At 38.3% G+C, this 18,566-nt stretch overlaps 1 protein-coding gene and 2 non-coding genes across 3 annotated transcripts in view; all 3 read left to right on the top strand.

Moving 5' to 3' along the window:
- sema4f (sema domain, immunoglobulin domain (Ig), transmembrane domain (TM) and short cytoplasmic domain, (semaphorin) 4F) overlaps positions 1-18,566 on the top strand; it is a 56,286-nt gene that overhangs the window by 9,373 nt on the left and 28,347 nt on the right. The gene's annotated exons all lie outside the window — the stretch shown is intronic.
- On the top strand, positions 13,699-13,770 carry trnaa-cgc. Its single transcript has one exon. It is a non-coding gene; the product is annotated as a tRNA-Ala (tRNA).
- trnaa-cgc lies at positions 14,010-14,081 on the top strand. The gene has a single exon. It is a non-coding gene; the product is annotated as a tRNA-Ala (tRNA).

The following is an 18,566-nucleotide window of genomic DNA, read 5'->3' as shown; positions in this document are numbered from 1 at the left end:
GGGTGGGGTGGGGGTGGGGGGGCAGATATTCTGTCAGTTAAGCTGAGCTCACCCATGACCATAATTTCCACTTTATAATCCTTTCAAAATAAAGTACAACGGCAGAAATGGATGCTAGGATGCAATGAGTTGTTTTTATTTATTTATTTTATCTCAGAGGGAGGTGGGTGGTAAGTGTTGGGTCAGAAAAATGCAGCCCTAACTGGAGAAACACCATTAAGAAACAGATTAGCATGTCACTACCAGGTGCTTGTGTGACATTGCATTAATTCTTCAAATTTGCCCCATCTAACTATCACTGCCCATCCCTAGATAAGCTGCAGGATTTACAGATGTAACCCAAAACCCAACTTTGGTTGGTCAGAGACATCTGCTTGTGTGGGCTGCTTTCTCTTACAACTTTGCATTGTTGACAGTAAACACAACATGAAGGAAGTCAAAGAAATGCTCACTAATCTGCTGTTTTTCAACTGCAATTATCTCACAAATCCACCTGCAAATACACCGATTGCACAGCAGTCTTATTGTTAAAACAGAAAGGACCTGATTGTGACTGAACTCTTTTGCAGCAGTATGAACCCAACTTAATTCAACAGACATTATTTTGTGGCCTAATTTATCATTAAATTGTCCCCGCGTCTATAAAAGGATCATTGTTGTAAGACTTTTTGTGTTAGGACCTAAAGTGTATTCAAACTATGGCACAGTAGGCCTGAGGTTAGCTATTGTTGCATCATAGTAAAAATGCAAAGAGATGAGAAGGAATGGGAGCTAACAGGAGAGCTGCAGTAAATATGTGCTCCATTTATTTATTCTGAAGTGCCTTATTGGTAACATAATGCACAGTCATTACTAAAGGCAACTGGAGAGTAAATACCGACACACAGACTGCTGTGAAGACTCAGAGATGAAAACTGGACTGTCAGGTTAAACTGGCCTCCAGCTGTAAATGTGTCACACTTTGGTTCTGTCTGTTTCCAGAAAAAGAATAATGCAAATTGTGGGAGACATGTAGTTTATTTAGAGGACAAGGAAAACGAGAAAGAAAGCGTGTGTAGCCGTACACGCGGACACACCGCGGGGTGTACTGTGTGCTGTGCAAATCTAAGTTACCTCTCAAACCAGGATCAAGGGGAAGACATTCAGTCATAAAATCAGAGCAGCAACTCATCTGGTACACACACTTTCAGTCTTCAAAGAGAAGTGGAGAAATTGAGCTTTTAAATTGAAGGAATAAACCAAGAAGGCTTCTGTGTGTGTGTGTGTGTGTGTATGTGCATATAATGAACCAATATCTATTTCCTCTCTGTGAATTGTGCCTGGTCTCCCTTTGGCAGCCTAGTAAATCAAAGCACCTTTCTGCTCTCCTTCTCCCACACTTCCTTTGTGCATGTGTGTGTAAGTGTGTGAGTGTGTGTGTCTTTTGGCAGTTGCAGTTGGCACACCACTATGAGGCCCATTTCATCCTCACACACACACACACACACAGACTCTCACACACAGATTTTCTCACACAAAGACAGCTTGACAGTAGGGGCTACCCTGCTGCGCCTACTTTGTGTTTATTGATTGATCGAGTCTTCCACTGCAGGAACTTTTTGTGGTATCATTGCAAATATGTATGTGTGTGTGTGTGGTGTGTGTGTTCATATGAGTGCATGTATTGGTCAGTTTTGAAAGCTTGTCTGTGCTGCTCTTGCTGACTTGTTGATTCCTCCTTCTGTTGTGTTTTAAAATGCTCTTTTAGCATATTGACCTTCTGTTTTTGTTTTCTTCTTTTCTACACTGGCATACATTTGTTTGTTTTGTGTATCAGTGTGTGTGTGTGTGTGTGTGCGTGTTGCTTAGGCAAGCAGAGCAACATTGAGATCCTTAATGGCAGGAAACAAGCTTAAACAAACACAAAGGAAACCTATCAGCAGTTCTCTTTCTCCCTCACATACACAAATGCTAACACAAAAGTGTGTGTAGGTATTTATGTTTACGGAAAGACATTTAAACACAAATGAAGATACTATCTGATGTTTGTGACCCATCCTTTTGCTCTTTAAAAATATCTAGATTTTAGGAATCACGTAACCTACATTGGAGACTATTTCTGGAAGTTTGTTTGTTCACACATATTTTTGATTTTTGTTCCTCATTAGTACCTCTTGTGGTAAAATGACCAATCATGGGGGGACCAGGAGTCGAAATCTTGGTCCAAACAAAGCAGAGCATCATCTCTGGTGTCCTGGTTAGGGTTAGAGCTAAGATGTGAACTCAGATTAAACTAATGGTTGATAGATAGGAGTTACAAAAAGCATGGAAGTCAGTGTTCTAATAAGGACAGCTAGCTGCACAAGCTTACATGCACACACGCGCATGTGGACAAACTGCTCATTAACTTCCCCTGTTCCTCCTTCCCTTATACCACCCTCCTCTGCTCTCCTTATTGTGGTTTCTTTTTAATTGGAGTCTGAGGTGGTAATTACAGGGATGGAGGGAGGGAGTCTGGGTGAAGAGGAGGAGGAGGAGGAGGAGGAAGGAAGCAGTCAGGAAGAGAAGAAGGGAAGGTGAGGAGAAAGAAGGGGGCATGCTTGTGATGCAATGAGAGAATGAAGACAAGAGGGGCAGCTGGTCAAAAATGACCACTTGGTACTTGTTTTTCTCTGAACAGAGCTGGTTTTACCTTTAACACAGAGACAAAAAGCAGTCTGTGCTACTGATGCAGACAAACAGTCAGACTATATCCACTTTAAAAGTATTATTTTTTCATTTGTAGACACATTCTGCATAGTTTGGGCATTTTCAGTCTGAGAACCCAACAGTACCAATGCATATGCTTGATATCTCTGCAAATTATAATACATTTCCTTAAACTGTTTAGTTTTTATAATCTGAATTTTGACTTTCTTTTTTCACATCGTCTTGACTTGATTATAGACATATATGTGAAAGGAAAACACACAACAATATTTCTTTTAAAACCCTTGTTTTATAGTTTTTTTCTGTATTTGAACATTTTCCGGAGGTTTAAATTTTGATGTTTGCCCATATTTCCCACGTCTGCGTCTGTGTTGAATCTCCAGTTTAGCAGGATTTAGATTGCGCTGTATTGTATTGGTGCAGAGACGCTGAAGACCTCAACACTTTGCTTCTCTGCAGTGAGTAACCTGTGATAAATGTGGTACAGCACCAGTCCCCCCCCCACCTCATCTCCCACTGTCTGGGATACACACACAACACTACTGAAACCCCACCGTGCTGTAAGGATACATTAACGCTGATCCACATTATCATAATTGAGGTGTCTGCCAAGCCTGTGTGTGTACTTTGTGTGTGTGTGTGTGCGACTGTGCGCCCATAGGGAATACAGAATCAGAGAGGAATGGTCTTTAGTGCCAGACAGACACCATACTTTCATCTTTTGGCTTAACATTACAATAGAAGACAGGCTTCTCTGAAATTTGTGCTCATGTGCACGGTACATCACAGGCTGGAAAACCCTCCTAAAAGCATTATTACAATGGTCTGGACAGGATATCAGCCTTACAAAGCTCTACACAGGCAATACATAGATGTAGATAGTGGCTCCGCAGTAGGAACACATTAACTGGGCTTTTATTTTGAAACTAAGCGCAATCAAAGCTCAGAGAAATCTCAGACAACACAGTTCCTGTTTGGTTATTAGACTGGAACTGTACTTTTTAGAGTTTAAGCTACCAAAAGGATTAATCTAGATGAAGTAACTTGACAATGAAACTGCTGGACATGGATCTAGTTGAGATTTAAAGCTGTAATTAAAGGCTTTCAGTGACCTCACACCTCATCGTGTGAAGTTAGGCAGCATCATGACAACACAGCAGCCCCTGTCTTGGGCGAACTCATCAGCTTAAGTGCTTTTATATAATGGATCTGTGGTTCACATGGGACAGAATGAAAATTACATCCCAGCAGTCCATATTTGATTAATATGATGCTGTCTGATATGTTGCAACGGCTGTAGAGACAAATGCATTTATGGAAAGAAGACAGAAAACTGGGCTTGTTTACTGATTTTACCTTTTACCCTTTGGATTATTTCATAACCTTGGACTTTTTCTTTATTTAAATAAAAAAGTTTTAAAGATTATGTAGAAATAATTATTATTTGTGTATAAAAATACAAAAATGATTTTGATATAAACAAATTAATTAACGAAGCAAGGTAATTCTTGTTTTAAGTTTATTGTTTAAAAGTACTTTAATCTGGAAACTGTCTATTTTAGTAATCAAAAATGGAATTTCCTTGGATTTTAGGCTTGTCCTTGAACAAAATAAACGATTTTAAGACATGGCCTCTGGAATATTGCTGATTATTTTGAGTTGTCTAAATAAGTGTGAAAACAATTCGGCTATTCTGTTATGCTTGATTGGATGGCAGCAGAAAATGTCTCGTACCTCCTGGGGGGATTCCGATCTATTCCAGGCCAGATAAAAAAAAAATGTAATCCCTTTCCCTTCACAAGTTCAGGGTCAATCTCAGAGCCTCCCTTCGCATATCTGTGCTAAGATACTGACTGAGAAACATCCTATCAGACGCTTGAAATACCTCATTTATACTAATAATTTTAGGTGAGCATTCAGCCTTTAACTTTGCGTTGGAGGAACAAATTTGAGTTATTTTACACACAAACAAAACCCCACAAACAGTTACACACAATCATATTGTTTGGTTTAATACCTAAAAATGACAATAGTAGACCTTTCTTTTACACTACAATAAAAAGCAACTTACAAAAGCAAAATGTTTTCTAAGTAGCTGTGGATTAGTTTAACTGTTTTTACATTTATCCGAGATAAAACATTTGCCTATCCCCATAAAATTTCTTTACTGACCTGACTTTTTTGGATATTTGTCATAGAGCAAACATACCTCACAAAGAGCCAAGTGTTTTTTTTTATGTTTTTATGCGTTTGTTTGAAGCTCTGGTTGTGTTTCCCAAATGAAAGGCGGCCGTTTGGTGGGATTGTTTGTGTGTCATTATGCAGAGCTCGGCTTATGCACTAATAGGAAATAAAAATAAAAGCTGGTATTAAAGACACTGAGAAGTGATATCGACTTATCCCACCTAAGCATATGGATGAAGTCTAACTGTGTGTGCGTGTGTGTGTGTGTGTGTGTGTGCTTAAGAGGCAATGCAATAGTGTGAAACGCCTAATAAGATTTAACTTCTGAACTTTATGTGAATTACTTTGATAATGAGTTTTCTCAAAGCTCGTGTGTGTTTGTGTGTGTGTGTGTTGGTTGTATTATACAGCTGGGAGGTGGTAACTTAATGAAACACCAAGTTAATGTGCTGCTTGTGATTGTCTCAGCCATGTGTGACCTGGTCTTTTTCAGGCACACACACTCACACGCACACACACAGAAAGGTTATTAAAGGAAGGATTTGAATTATGGTTGTGTTTAAAAAGTGGTTGAGAATGAAGGTTTAACTTATTGCCGTGTTGCACACATTTAGCAGCAGCTGCTAAAACCTCTCAGATGGGACTGGTTGTGTTGTTTAACTTTTCAGTGTTAAATAAATGAGTAACTGTATTAATGGTTTACTCAAACAGGCGAGGGAGCTGTCACCTGCCAACCTGTGTAAACACTACGATTTGCAACAATTTATCAGCCACACCTTAAGATGAATTAAGCTCTAGAAAAAGTAAATCTCCAAACAGCCCATAACTCAACTCAGGTTGACTTCAGCACAGTAGCACCTTTCAAACTTAGACTAGAATTAGCCAAAAATGCTTCACAAAGCAACACAGACGCATGAGTAAATATCCATTATAATAAAACAATACTAAAGAAAATGAACAGTGAAAGAATTATTTGCAAATTCCCAAAAAAAGCATTAGTTTTGCACATTCTGTAAAAACAGAGGATTGCTTAGGTTGTAGATAAAAGTGCTACAACTACTTTTGGTAGTTTGTTTTATGTTATTGTTCTTATATTTAGTTTTCTTCTTGTGTTGTCTGTCAGTTTCTGCTCCCCAGCTCCTGGTCTGCCCATTCTTCGCCCAGGTGTCTTCAGTTTCCTTATCAGCTCAGGTCTTTATAAACCCTGTGTTTCCACTCCCTTGTCCTGCTGCATTGTTCTGTCATCTGTCTGAAGCCCGTCTCCAGTTACCCTCCGAGTTTTAATCTTTGGCGAGTTCTTTGCTGCAACGACAGCCTTTTATTTTCTTAAATGTAAAAATAAAGTTTCAGTATTTTTGAGCTCCTTGCATCAGTCTGCATCCTGGGTCTGTTTTGTTAAAACCCCTCCACAAAAAGTGAATTATGTCATTCACTAAAGATCAGTCTTTGCACAAAACTAATATGTGATAGAACTTAACTGGTGGCTAGGATGAGAGGTAAGATGGTCGTCTTCCTCTCAAAGGGTCGGGGATTCGATCCCCATCCCCTGAGGCGTCTTTGGACGTAACACTGTACCAACATAGATGTATGAGCGAGAATATAAAAGTGCTGAATGTAGTGTGTAAAAATATATAATAGAAAACAATGTATGAGTGTGGGTGAATGAGAAAATCTAATACACTTTTCAGAACCTGGGGAGTTATATAAGTGTGGAACCCTTTTACCATTTAAAAAAAATAAAGTTTAAAGTCTAAATTAGTATTTTTGAGGGAAAAGAATTTACAGGTTATTAATTTGTTTTTGGTGCTTTTTTGGGGACAAAAGCTATGTTTAAATCCAAAATCCTAAACAGAACTTAGAAAATCTCAGAGAAAAATCTTTTATACATGTATGCAAGTAATTAGGAAAATCTATTATGTCATCCCATTTATTACTATTATTCAGTATGACCATTTTTATCATTAAGTTGTTTATCATATGTACAATGCATGAACTATTTATCAGTAAATTGATGATTTATTTTAATTGATGATTTCTAACTATTAAAAAATGGTACTTTCAACACTGTTGCAGGGAAAGGTGGAGTGTTTTAGTTTATCTGTGTTCAGGTTTTGGAAGCCAGTTTAGTTTGTATTTTTTTAACTTTAACAATGAAATAAAATTCTCCTGTCAACAGTGTGATTGCATGTCGTAGTTGTGCTTCTGTCGTATATATGCACTCAGTGTCTCAGTGGATATTATGGTATGGTTTGTTTGCTTTAGTCCGCCTGACTCATTTGCATCAGGAATTGCGGAGAGTTTGCATGTTTTCATTGCTGTGTTTGTCGTTGTTGTTGTACTTGGCAGTGACAAAAAAAAAGAACTTTTCTTGTTTTTACACAAATTTGCGTTTTAATCCATAAGAGATTTCAATTTAGCAAGTTAACAGAGTAAAAGTGTAGGTTTTAAACCAAAGGTTTTAGGTCTCAGGAGATTGTGAGCTCATACGATTTTTGATCATTTTATTTGTTTTATATTTAGATCACTTTAATTAGGTTAATATCAAGTGTATAGTGTGCTTTAAAATTTGCTTAAAAGAATATTTAAATACTGCCAGTTGAAGGGAATAAAGAGACCCGATGAAGAAATGGATTTAATCTTATAAAATTACTTTCTCCAAGAAGAATTTTTATCCATCACACTTTACCTAATGATTGTTCTTATGTTTTTTTTAAATAGATTTTTGTCTATCTCTGTTTGTCTGCTTGTTTGTTTTATGTGTGTTGATGGCACATTCTACCCCTATGAGGCAATCATATTTGCCTCCAAGCTATCAAGCACCGATAAAGCTGTCAGAAACATGCACCACTTGTATTATGAACACAAGAGCAGGAAGCCGTGCTGCCAAACTTCACGCAGATGCTTTATTTCAAACACAGGAACTAAAACTAAGTTCTGACCCCCATCCTTACAAAAACACGTAGCTCTGAATATTTATGACTTTTCTTTAAAAAAAATTTAGAATTTGACTTCAGATCAGAAGTGATAACTCTTCTCTGGCATCTTGACTTACAGCTAAAAGCATAGAAGGACAAAGCTTTCTTTGTTAGGTCTTACACACACACATGCACACACACATATATGCACACATACTTAAACACAGAAGGAGTTTAGTATTTACCAGGAATGAGCTTAGGGTCATTAATCTTGCTTTGGAGCAAACCAGCTCAATTCAACCTTGTGCGAACGCTGAATATTCATGTTCATGCACACACACACTTAAACGCACAATCCAAAAAGAAATAAACGGTCTTTCTGGTTTGAATTCCTCCCATCTTGTTCTGTTGGGTAATAGAAGCCCTGATATCTGTTAGCATTTGGTAATTTTCTAAAAATATGTGTCACTTTAGCTCCTCCCTCCAGGTGGATGCCCACATGCAGGTGCAACCACACGTTTGCGTGCTCCCAGGTGTGGAAATGTGTGAATTACTACACAGGTGCTGGATTTTTTCTTGGTCACGTGTCATAATATGTTCATCCTTGCACATCTGCGTGTTGAAATGTGCATGTTTGTTGCACAAAACACCTCAATAAAAAAATGAATAGAGTCTGGCGGAGGACTGTTCAGGTGGTAAACGGGGATTTTTACGGTGTGAAGTTGCTCCAGTTCAGAGGAGGGTTTTCAGCCTTCTGCAGATTATAAGGGCAAGGGTTAGAGAAGATTAACTCAGCTTCTTCTGATTGTCAGTGTTTATCCAAACCTTGTCTTTTAACCACAATTCAGTGTTTTGTTTTTAAATAGATCTGGTTCTAGGTCAATGCGATTTGTATTAATTTTGATGCAACAATATAATGTTTTAGTTGCACTTGTTTTGACTTCATATCAGTTGCCTTTTGTGTGCATGTGTAGTTTGCAATTTGTAAATAATGAGATCTTGGCAATCCTTTTAGAAGATTTTGATTGAGCTATAAAATAAACAAGATGATGGGTCCCTAAGATTTAAAATCAAATGTCTACGAAAACAGAAACACGTGCAGAATAAAAATCACTTGATTTGGTTTATTTGTAATACAGTGATATGATTTTTGGTTTGTGTTCATGGATAGAGAGATGAAATTGGGTGGAAATGGTTGGAGCAGATCTAAGTCAAATCTAAACGTGGAGAAAGTTGAGAGAGAAAGTCCTGAAGATGAGATGTCAAATCTCACAGACTGATGGCATTTTGAGAGGCTCCTTCTCTGTCTCTCCCTCTTTCTGTGCGCAGGCCACTCTGCCTCTTCCTCCGGGTTTAATCAGGCTGACAGTCGGTTAGGCCCGATCCGGGGGGGACCACTATCAGCCGTGGACAATAATCTGTCTGACAGGGTCTTATTAGATAAGAGCAACCACCCCTGCTGGCCTTCTCAGTGGATGGAGCCAGTCCTGACAGGGAGAGGTGGCTGAGGTGAAGTCATGCAAATGAGAAATGGTGATTTACCTTTAAGACATTACTTTTCACCCCAGACAGAGAAAACAAAGTGATGGAATAAAAGAAGGGGGGATTTATTTCTGCTTGCTCTGACCTGAGGGAAAATTAGAGGCAGCCGGGAGACCAGCTGTCTTTGTTTAGAAGGTCAGCAGTGGTTCTGTGTGCATTTGGAGCTCGTTCAGTCCATGTCAGTAGCGTCACGGTGCTGTGTGTGTGTGTGTGTGTGTTCCCCATTCCTGTCCTCACACATGAATGACTGATCTTTAGTGTTCATTATGTAACAACACAGAAGCTCTCCAGAGTTTTTGTTGTGGCACAGTGTCTCCTCAGGCAATGGGAGGATGTGTAGCATCCCTTCTTTCAGTTCCAAGCTGCTGCTTCTTTTTCTTTTCTTTTCTTTTTTTTTGCCCAGCTGCATTTAGTGACTTCACTCATTTTGATGTTCTGAATGATAGGTTCGCTGGAAAAAAAACAAACAGCTGAAATGAAAGTAACTCACTGCTGCAGCTCTGCTGAGTCACACCTATTTGTTGTCACAATTAAGTAATGACAATGAAGGGCATGCGGTAAGGGCAGTTTTCAGACTTGTCTGTCCACATATGTTCTAGGCCACAGCCTGTTCTCATTACAATCTGGGTAGAGCTGACAGAGGGAAGACCATGGTGCATACAGGATGATGCAGCGCCTTAGGAAAATAAGTTTTCTGTCAATATATTGCACTGATTTTAGCATGGAAATAAACAGTGTACATATATTTGAACGAGACTAAAGAAATAGTGCAAGAGAATATGGATGCAAGACAAAGAAATAAATAAAAAAGCATGAAAGCACCAGCAGGCTTCACACTTCACCCCGTGTGATGTTTTTGGATCAATCAGACATTAACTTTGCATTAGCTGAGCTGGCAGGGTGATTGTGTTTTTGAAAACATTAAAGAGGCGCAGAGCAGTCGTTAAAAAAGCAAACATTTTATTGACCTTTCCTGAACGTTTCATGTTTAATTAATTTACTGTGGTCGTTAGTAGTTGGAACAGTGAGCTGCTCAGGTTGCAGTAATCGTGTGAATAGTTGCTAATTCATAATAATGCATAATGATTACAATAAACACATCAAACTTTATGAAAAGTAGGGATGATTTGGAGCTGATGAAGGAAAACATGAGATTGAAGAAAAAACATATTTTCTACAAGAAAAGCCTTGAGGGTCTTCTGCTCTTATTTTAATTAAAAAAACAAGAACATTCTATTTACATCTATTATATATATTGTAGTAAAAATTAAATGCTTTAAAGGGATAGTTCAGATGTTCAGGTTCTCAGTCTTCCTGGGTCAGTAATCCTGGTAGGTTTGAACAGAAGCAGCTGGACTTCTGTTTTATTTCAGAAAACGTTTCACTTCTTGTCTTGTTCTGAGGAGCTTTCTCAGTTCGAACCGAAATGTGCAGAGTTCTAAACTTTTAAACTGAGTGAAAAGCAGAACGCCTTCATAAATAAAAAAAAGAAGCCCAGTTGCCTTCGAATAAACATACTTTGATAGTTCAGATCTTTTAAAGTATGTTCTGTGGAAATGGGTATGACCATTTAATACCTCATTGTTGTAGGTACTGTAGTTCTTTGTATGACTTCAGTTTGGAGAAATAGACATGGAAGCCATATCAAAACAGCTCTAATCTCAAAACCTGCGTAGCACTTTATGTGAACACTATTTCATAAACATTTGCATTGCTGTTTAATTCACATTACACTGCATTTACATATGGGAATGCTAAGATTATTTTGCAAGCACATATGTCAGGAATATCATAATATTTATGATATAATAATAAATTCATGGAAATTTACAATGATGTAAAGTTTATGAAAAGGCATTTTCATAAAAAGATATGAGCTATAATAGTTTCAGAGATTAGAGCTGTTTTAAGATGGTAGAAATCTTTAAAAGTAGCGCCACTAGTTGTTAGCTTGTCAGCCTGAATTAATTTTGTTTTTCCTTGGAAGTGAGTAAGGAGTGACAATGAGCGGTTCATAAAACACCCAACAAGACCGCAAAACAAGAAGCTATTTGGAATTGTTCTAGCTTTACTATGTACCTGCACACACACACACACACACACACACACACACACACACACACACAAATACACACAGAGCGTGAAGTTGTTCATCAGGTTCTGCGTTTTGAGTGAATGTCACTGGAGTATTTATCTTTGTGCACATCGTCGCACATCATGGCGCTTCAGCACTGTTGGTTTTATTTCTTGGAAGAGGTGAATCAGTTCATTTTAAACGGAAAGAGAAGGGAGCAGATAAATTAGTTTCATTCTCTTCTCTAGAGTTTTTTTTCTTCCTCGTGCTTGTTTGTGTCACCCTCCGCTGAAAGGTGAAGGCAGAGCAATAGTTTTTGCTGTTTGTGTCTGTCAACTCGTGAATCTTCTCATGAACCACTTGACAAATTTTAATGAAACTAAAGTAATCATTAGATTGTCAACTACAATCGATTAACTCTTGGAGTTAATTCAAATCAAAATGGCGAGCATATTGAGCTAAAATTTGATGTGGTAGTAGCTGAGAGTAATCCTGAACATATGCTCTGAGCATGCATCTCATGATACTGCAAGAGATAGCATCTGATTTTCAAGTTTCGACTTTGTTATTTCTCAACATAAACTAATCTTAGTCTAAAACTCTGGCAGGAAAGGTAGCAGGTGATATGCATTCCTTTAAGAATAGATAGGCCTTTAATGATTTATTTATATTTAACAGTGACGATCTCATTACTGTGACTATTTTTTTCTTATTTCTCTTCCCTCTCTGAGGACACATCATTTAGGCGGTTTGGTTAACACAAGTATTCAGTTCTGTTAAGTTTGCCCTAAAGGCTTCCACAGGATACTTTCAGCTGATTGTTGTCTGCAGCTGAGAGTCCACCTGCTCTTTAGATTTACTTCCATTTCCTCTTACTGACACACCAACTCCTGCAGTCTATGTTGTTGTGTATCGTTTTTCTATTTATGGCTCTTTTTAAAGCATCAAAATCAAGTTAATTAAAAAATGTGAATGCTCCCCCCCTCAACACACACACACATATTTGCACACACAGAGAGGAGCCTGAACACATTGGATCGGAGAGCTTTTCCTGTGCTACCTAAAACAGCGTGGCTCCCCATTGTATTGGGGATTGTGTCAGGAAGGAAAGCCCCGCCTTTTTGTTTTCCTCTTGTCGCCCTGAGTGACGACAACGTCACAGGGAGCCGTGGAGCTGCAAGGCATCGTGGGAAATGCACATGAGCATGCACGCAGGCATACATGGGACACACACTGTGTGCATGTAACCCTAGGAGAGCGGTAGAAAAATAGAAAGAGATTTATGAAATCAGGTTTGAGGGACTCTTATCTCCAGAAGTAGAAATATTTTGCACTTGTCAGCAGTTTGTTGCTTTGTGTGGAAGTGTGTGAAAGAGAGATAGACAGAGGGCTGAAGGGATACATCGATGGATGGAGGCAATAACACTGACACGATTTATAACCAGACATTTTGTCTTCAAACGTTCAGCCCTGAAAATGTGTGTGCTGCAGTGGTGATTGTAACCTCAATCTGTTTGCACCATTGGTCTGCTAACCGTAAGTGAATTTGGGATAGGCAACATTTTTCACATACTCAGATAGCCATTACAGTGTGGTTGGATGTGTTGAGTGGTACAAAACATTTTTACACTGGGCTGCAAAATAATTCATCCCTCTTGGTATTTTGCTGCTTTAAAACCTGGAATTTATTTGGATTTTTAATTTGACTAAAAGCAATGTTTTTTTCAAAAATATTTCAGATTAATGAAGTTGAATGGGAAAATGGGTCGTCTACCAAAACTCTCAAATTAAACAAGGAGGGCATTAATCAGAGAAACATCCAGGAGGCCGGTGAAGCATGGTGGTGGCAGCATCATGCTGTGGGGATGTTTTTTTTTTTTTTTCATTAGCAGGGACTGGAAACTTGTCGGAGTTGAAGAAAATATGGATGGAGCAAAACACAAGAGAAATTCTTGTGTTTGTTGGGATCTTTCAGAGATATGAGACTGGGATCGAGGTTCACCTTCCAGCAGGACAATGAAGCGACACTGGTTTAAGGGAAGCAAGTTAAATGTCCTGAAGTGGTCGGGTCGAAGCCCAAACCTCAATCCAACTGAGATTCTCTGGTTTGATTTAGAGCAGAGGTGGGCAATCCTGGTCCTGGAGGGCCACTATCCTAAATGTTTTACTTGCTAAAGACAACACAAGACTGTGGGGCAGTCCGTGCACCTTATACAGATCAAAATCTAGTGCTGGTAATAGCAGACATAAAATCAGATGTGGGAATTTAACTTATTTTTTTCTTCTCCAGTGTATGGGGATGTAGTTCAGTGGTAGAGCGCGTGCTTCGCATGTATGAGGTCCTGGGTTCAATCCCCAGCATCTCCATCAGTTTTGACATCATTCAATAAAACTTCCATGTGACCCTTGCCTAAACGAACTATTGTGTTTAAAGAAATGTCTGCAACGTTTTTGCACAGACAGAAACTGCAAACAAATCTCCAAAATGGCTGCATAAAACTTAGAAGTGTACTCTGAGTTTCAAAATTTAAATTACAAAAATAATAAGCAGTGTTGTTCAAAGAGTTTTGATGTTAAACTTTTTAAGTTTTACAGTAGATTGTTGTGGGGATGTAGCTCAGTGGTAGAGCGCGTGCTTCGCATGTATGAGGGCCTGGGTTCAATCCCCAGCATCTCCATTTAATTTGACATTAATCCACAATACTTCTATATAACCCTTGCATACCTGAACTGTTGTGTTTACAGAAATGTCTACAGCAGGAGTAGGCAACCCTGGTCCTGGAGGTCCACTATCCTGCATGTTTTCCTTGTTTCCCTGCTCCAACACACCTGATTCAGTGGTTAAATGTGTTGGAGCAGAGAAACAAGTAAAACATGAAGGATGGTGGCCCTCGAGGACCAGGATTGCCCAGACAAAATCTTACCTGAAGAGACTTAATGTTGGAACTGCTGCAAAAAGTGTCTATGCAGTATTGAGTTGTAGGGTCTGAATATATGCATACTATTAAATTCCAGGCACCAGAATAGAAAAAATACAAGAGGGAGGCACCAGTACTTTTGCAACTCCAACCTTTAATGTGCATCAAGCTGCCCCACAGAAATTAAATGAAACACATTAAAAGTCCTGTTTTTCTATTGTGCAGACCATCAGAGTGTGTAAAAGCTATGTTGGTTTACACAAATTAGTTTCAAAGATATGAAATTGCAAGATGCGTGGATTTTTTTTGGTCAGTATTTATTAAAAGACAAGGGGACATTAAATATTTTTTTAAAAAGGTCATATTTCACTGAAAAACAAACCATGCAGAGAAAAAGGTACATGTTTTGAGTGTGTGGGGGGAGGGGTTGCAGCTAATGTAGCCTTTAAATGCAGCTCCAGAGGTTAAACCCTACCATCCAGCAAACACAAATATAGGTCTTCCTCACTTCTTCTTAACAACTGATATTTTCTAAATGTCAAGCCAACATTATCTCAGTCTTGCAGGCAAATACAGATACTATTAAACTTAACTGTCATGGCGGTGTCTCGCACCAGAAGACGATAAGACAGAAGTGTCCTGAAAAGCATCGGAGGCAGTGGTATTTTCTAAGAGAAACTCTCAAACCCTTGCCTTGAACATATGATTATTTATCCATGAGCGTAAACAGAGCAGGTTCACAGTAGGGAGTCAGTGAGGAATCATTTACTGTCTCCAAACACGGAGTGGAGAGTATTGATTTTTGGTTAATTATATGAGTGGCAGAGAGGGAGAGAAAATATCTCACCGTTGAATAGTGGGATTGCTTTTCAGGACTAATTTAACACAAGAAGCTACACCAACGATGATTGAAAACTTGTGATTTATACTGAATAGGATGAGGATGATAGTTTATGATGACTTCAGGTTTAATAAACACCCGTTACAAAGAGTGCAGTGAGACATGTGTCCCTCCACTTGACTCCTTATGTGGCTTTAGGGATCCTGGTTTCCAATGTCAGGCTAGAGCCAACTTCAGGTTGACATCTTATCAAAATGAATGACACACATAAGTAGCAGGAAACCGAGGAAGGTAAAACTCTGAATACACAATGTTGTTGTTGTTTTCAAAGACAAAGAAGAGTGTTTATAGAAGCTCATGTTCTTCTGATTGGTTTCCCTTACAGGAAAATTTTAATCTGAACCTGACAATTACAGAAAATATCAATTTTTGTAATCTAATCCATCTTTTGTTTCATATGAGTATAACAAGCTTTTATGATTACAGTTTTCCGTTTGTGTAATAATGAAGGGGAAACACACCAACGAGCCGCGGGGGTTCATCAGCTCCTGAAGCTGCAGCCCGGCTTCAGCTAGAAGCCTGAACTTTGTGTCACCCTTTGTTCTGTCGTCATATAAACAATCTTCCCGCATCACACTTTTCACTCCCCTCCCACTGTGGAAAAATCCTCTAACTGCCGTTAACGTTGGAGAATGGAGTTTATGAAAACACAAAACTTATGTTTCAGTGCAACTTAATGATGTGTGCTTGCCAAGTGTGTGTGCGTGTGTGTGTGCTGAAAGTGCAGTGAATCAGCGCAGGAGCTTCAGCCATGTGAGAATAACACACATCATTTATTTAAACATGCACTGTCCTTGTGAGTGTGTTTGTGTGTATCTGTGTTGAGGGTACGGCAAGGCCACATGGCTTTAAAGTCAATGCATGACGTGTGTGTTTGTTTTTATTTGTCTGTGTGTGTGTTTACATTAAAAAATCTTATTTCACCTGTCTTCCATTACTGATCTTGCAGGTTTAGGTTTCTGCAAGATCTAATGCATTAGATTTTACCACTTCTTGTTTTTTTGTGCTTCCTACGCGACAATGAGACGGCTTTTCAATCGTCTGCAAGAGATTGATCTAATATTCACACATACAAACAGGAAAGCACAAAAAGTGTGACAAAGACGATCGTCTGCATCACACTGATGTCTGCGTTTTGGGTAAATATTTGCAGCTCATGCACTGATGTTGATCAGTGGTAAAAGGTGTTAACAGCTGATTTTTTTTTTTTTGCCAAACAGCGATTGTCTGCAGTATTTTCTCAAGCCAAAAAATGTCAAGAATTTTTAAAGCCACTGCTGAAGGTAAAAGGGTGATAATGTGTCTATCTGAGTGTGCGTTTATTTGTCTATCTTTTAGCAATATATGTGTTTATATCTCATGAACCAGTAGATGGATTTTAATATAATTCTTGAAAGATAATCACTGGATGCACATCTACAGCTGATTACATTTTAGAGTCAATCCAATTCAAGATGGCCGCCACAGCTAATCAACCTTAGCCTATACAAAAACGGCTTTGATTCAGTCAATTTACAGATATACAGCTAAGCTTGGTGTGATTGTAGCTGACAGTCATCCCCACAGATCTCACAATAAAGATTGTGCAAAACATCATTTACAGGATTTGACCAAAATGGCTATAATTCTTTCTCTTTATAAGATGATTTGAGTTTAAAAAAAATCTGGCAGCAGGCGATATGCAGCCTTTCCAGGAATAGTAGACTTGTTTTTTTTTACAGATTTCTGTTTATAATAGATGTTATTCACAGCTGATAGTTCTCTGTTGGAGTTTTGCTCTTGCAACAATAAGTATCTTGAAGTAGACACATCGGACACAAAGTAAAAATTACAGTAGGCTGTGGAAAAATTTTGTGCATAGTTTACAGCACGTCGAAAATGACATACAAGCTCTACTGGTTGTCGTTTTTGTGCTGATATTAAAACCACATGTACACAAGTATGTTCGTGACTCTGTGGAGAGTGGTATTTTGCAAGTACCTTGGAAGTTCATGATTAGTTCTGCATAAAGCAGAACCAAATACTGTGCACATTTATGTGGTCAAATACAACCTCCTGAAAAAAAATGCACGATTTTACACCTATGAAGGAAGTGTTGAAATAGTTTTGAATGTGCAATTTGAGAGTAGTTTTTGTTCATGCTTTGCAGAACTATGAAGTTTAAAATGCCAAAAAGCTGATTAGTTAGCTGTTGTTTGTGTGAATAAAATAACTCATTTTGTTAGATGCATTTTAACCAATAAATGCAACAAATTTATAGCTAGCATTTGATCTCAAGAACGTAGTGGTTAAAATTTTTTAAAATAGCCTTAAAGAAGTTGATATATCATTAGATGAAATATATATATATATATATATTTTTTACATAAACCAATTTTCACCACAATTTATATATGTTACCATCAGTTATTTTCTAGTTGTTTGTAGCTAAATAGAAAGATGTGAATAATCAAAGTGTTCAATAGTTGATAATGCTGGTGTATAATTTTGTTCTAAGTTTAATAAAACTGCAGCCAACCTTTATTGTTTATCACATCCTAGATAGTATTTATGGTGATGATTTTTACTTTCATGGTGTATTATTCCATTTTGTTAAAACATTTATGGAAAATCCTCATGACAGTGAGTTTGAAGTGTTTCCATGAAGACTGTACCATTTCACCCTCTCTATTCATAAAGGATCAGAACGTTAGGCCCAAAGGTGCATGGAAATTTCAAAAGTATTTGCTTCCTTCCTTGGCTGTTTCAGGTGATATATATCTCCTCTGGTACCTTTATTAGCCCCCAGTTTCTGCAATGGAAATGGAAGAGATTGAGGAAAGGATCCTCCATTAACACCCTAGCTCTAGTGGTTGAAATAAAACGGCGTTTGTCATTCAGCCAACAGTTGCATTAACTTCATGTTAATGTTGTTGGTAAGAAATGTTCTTGTGTGTGCTGTGAGCTATAAATATCTGAAGATACCGATCAGCACTTTAGGAGATCTTCATGTTGAAAATGGTTGAGTTTGACGTCTCAGCAAAAAAAATCTGACACCTTTTAGATAACTAATGAGCTGAATGCAGATGGGATCTAATGCATGTGAGCACAAGAAACAGGAAGTTGTTGTTTGAATAGAATGTGAAGTTGGTGTAGATTGTCTTAGAGATTGTTGGTCAGGTCTGTTTGTATTTAGTAGTTTGGAAAGGTCAGAGTCAACATATAACCGATGTGTAGGAGCATTCAGAAGCTCTTTATGTTGTTGGTGTTATTCTAGTGCTGGAACTTTTAACTGCATCAGACAGTGACACAATAAAGCCTACTAACTGTGACTAACATTTGACATTGATCCTCTGTGACTTGGT

Source organism: Kryptolebias marmoratus, linkage group LG7 (assembly GCF_001649575.2).
Source record: "Kryptolebias marmoratus isolate JLee-2015 linkage group LG7, ASM164957v2, whole genome shotgun sequence".
Lineage (NCBI taxonomy): Eukaryota > Metazoa > Chordata > Actinopteri > Cyprinodontiformes > Rivulidae > Kryptolebias > Kryptolebias marmoratus.
The sequence above is the reverse complement of the archived record's forward strand: the minus strand, read 5'-3'. Positions and strand labels throughout refer to the sequence as shown.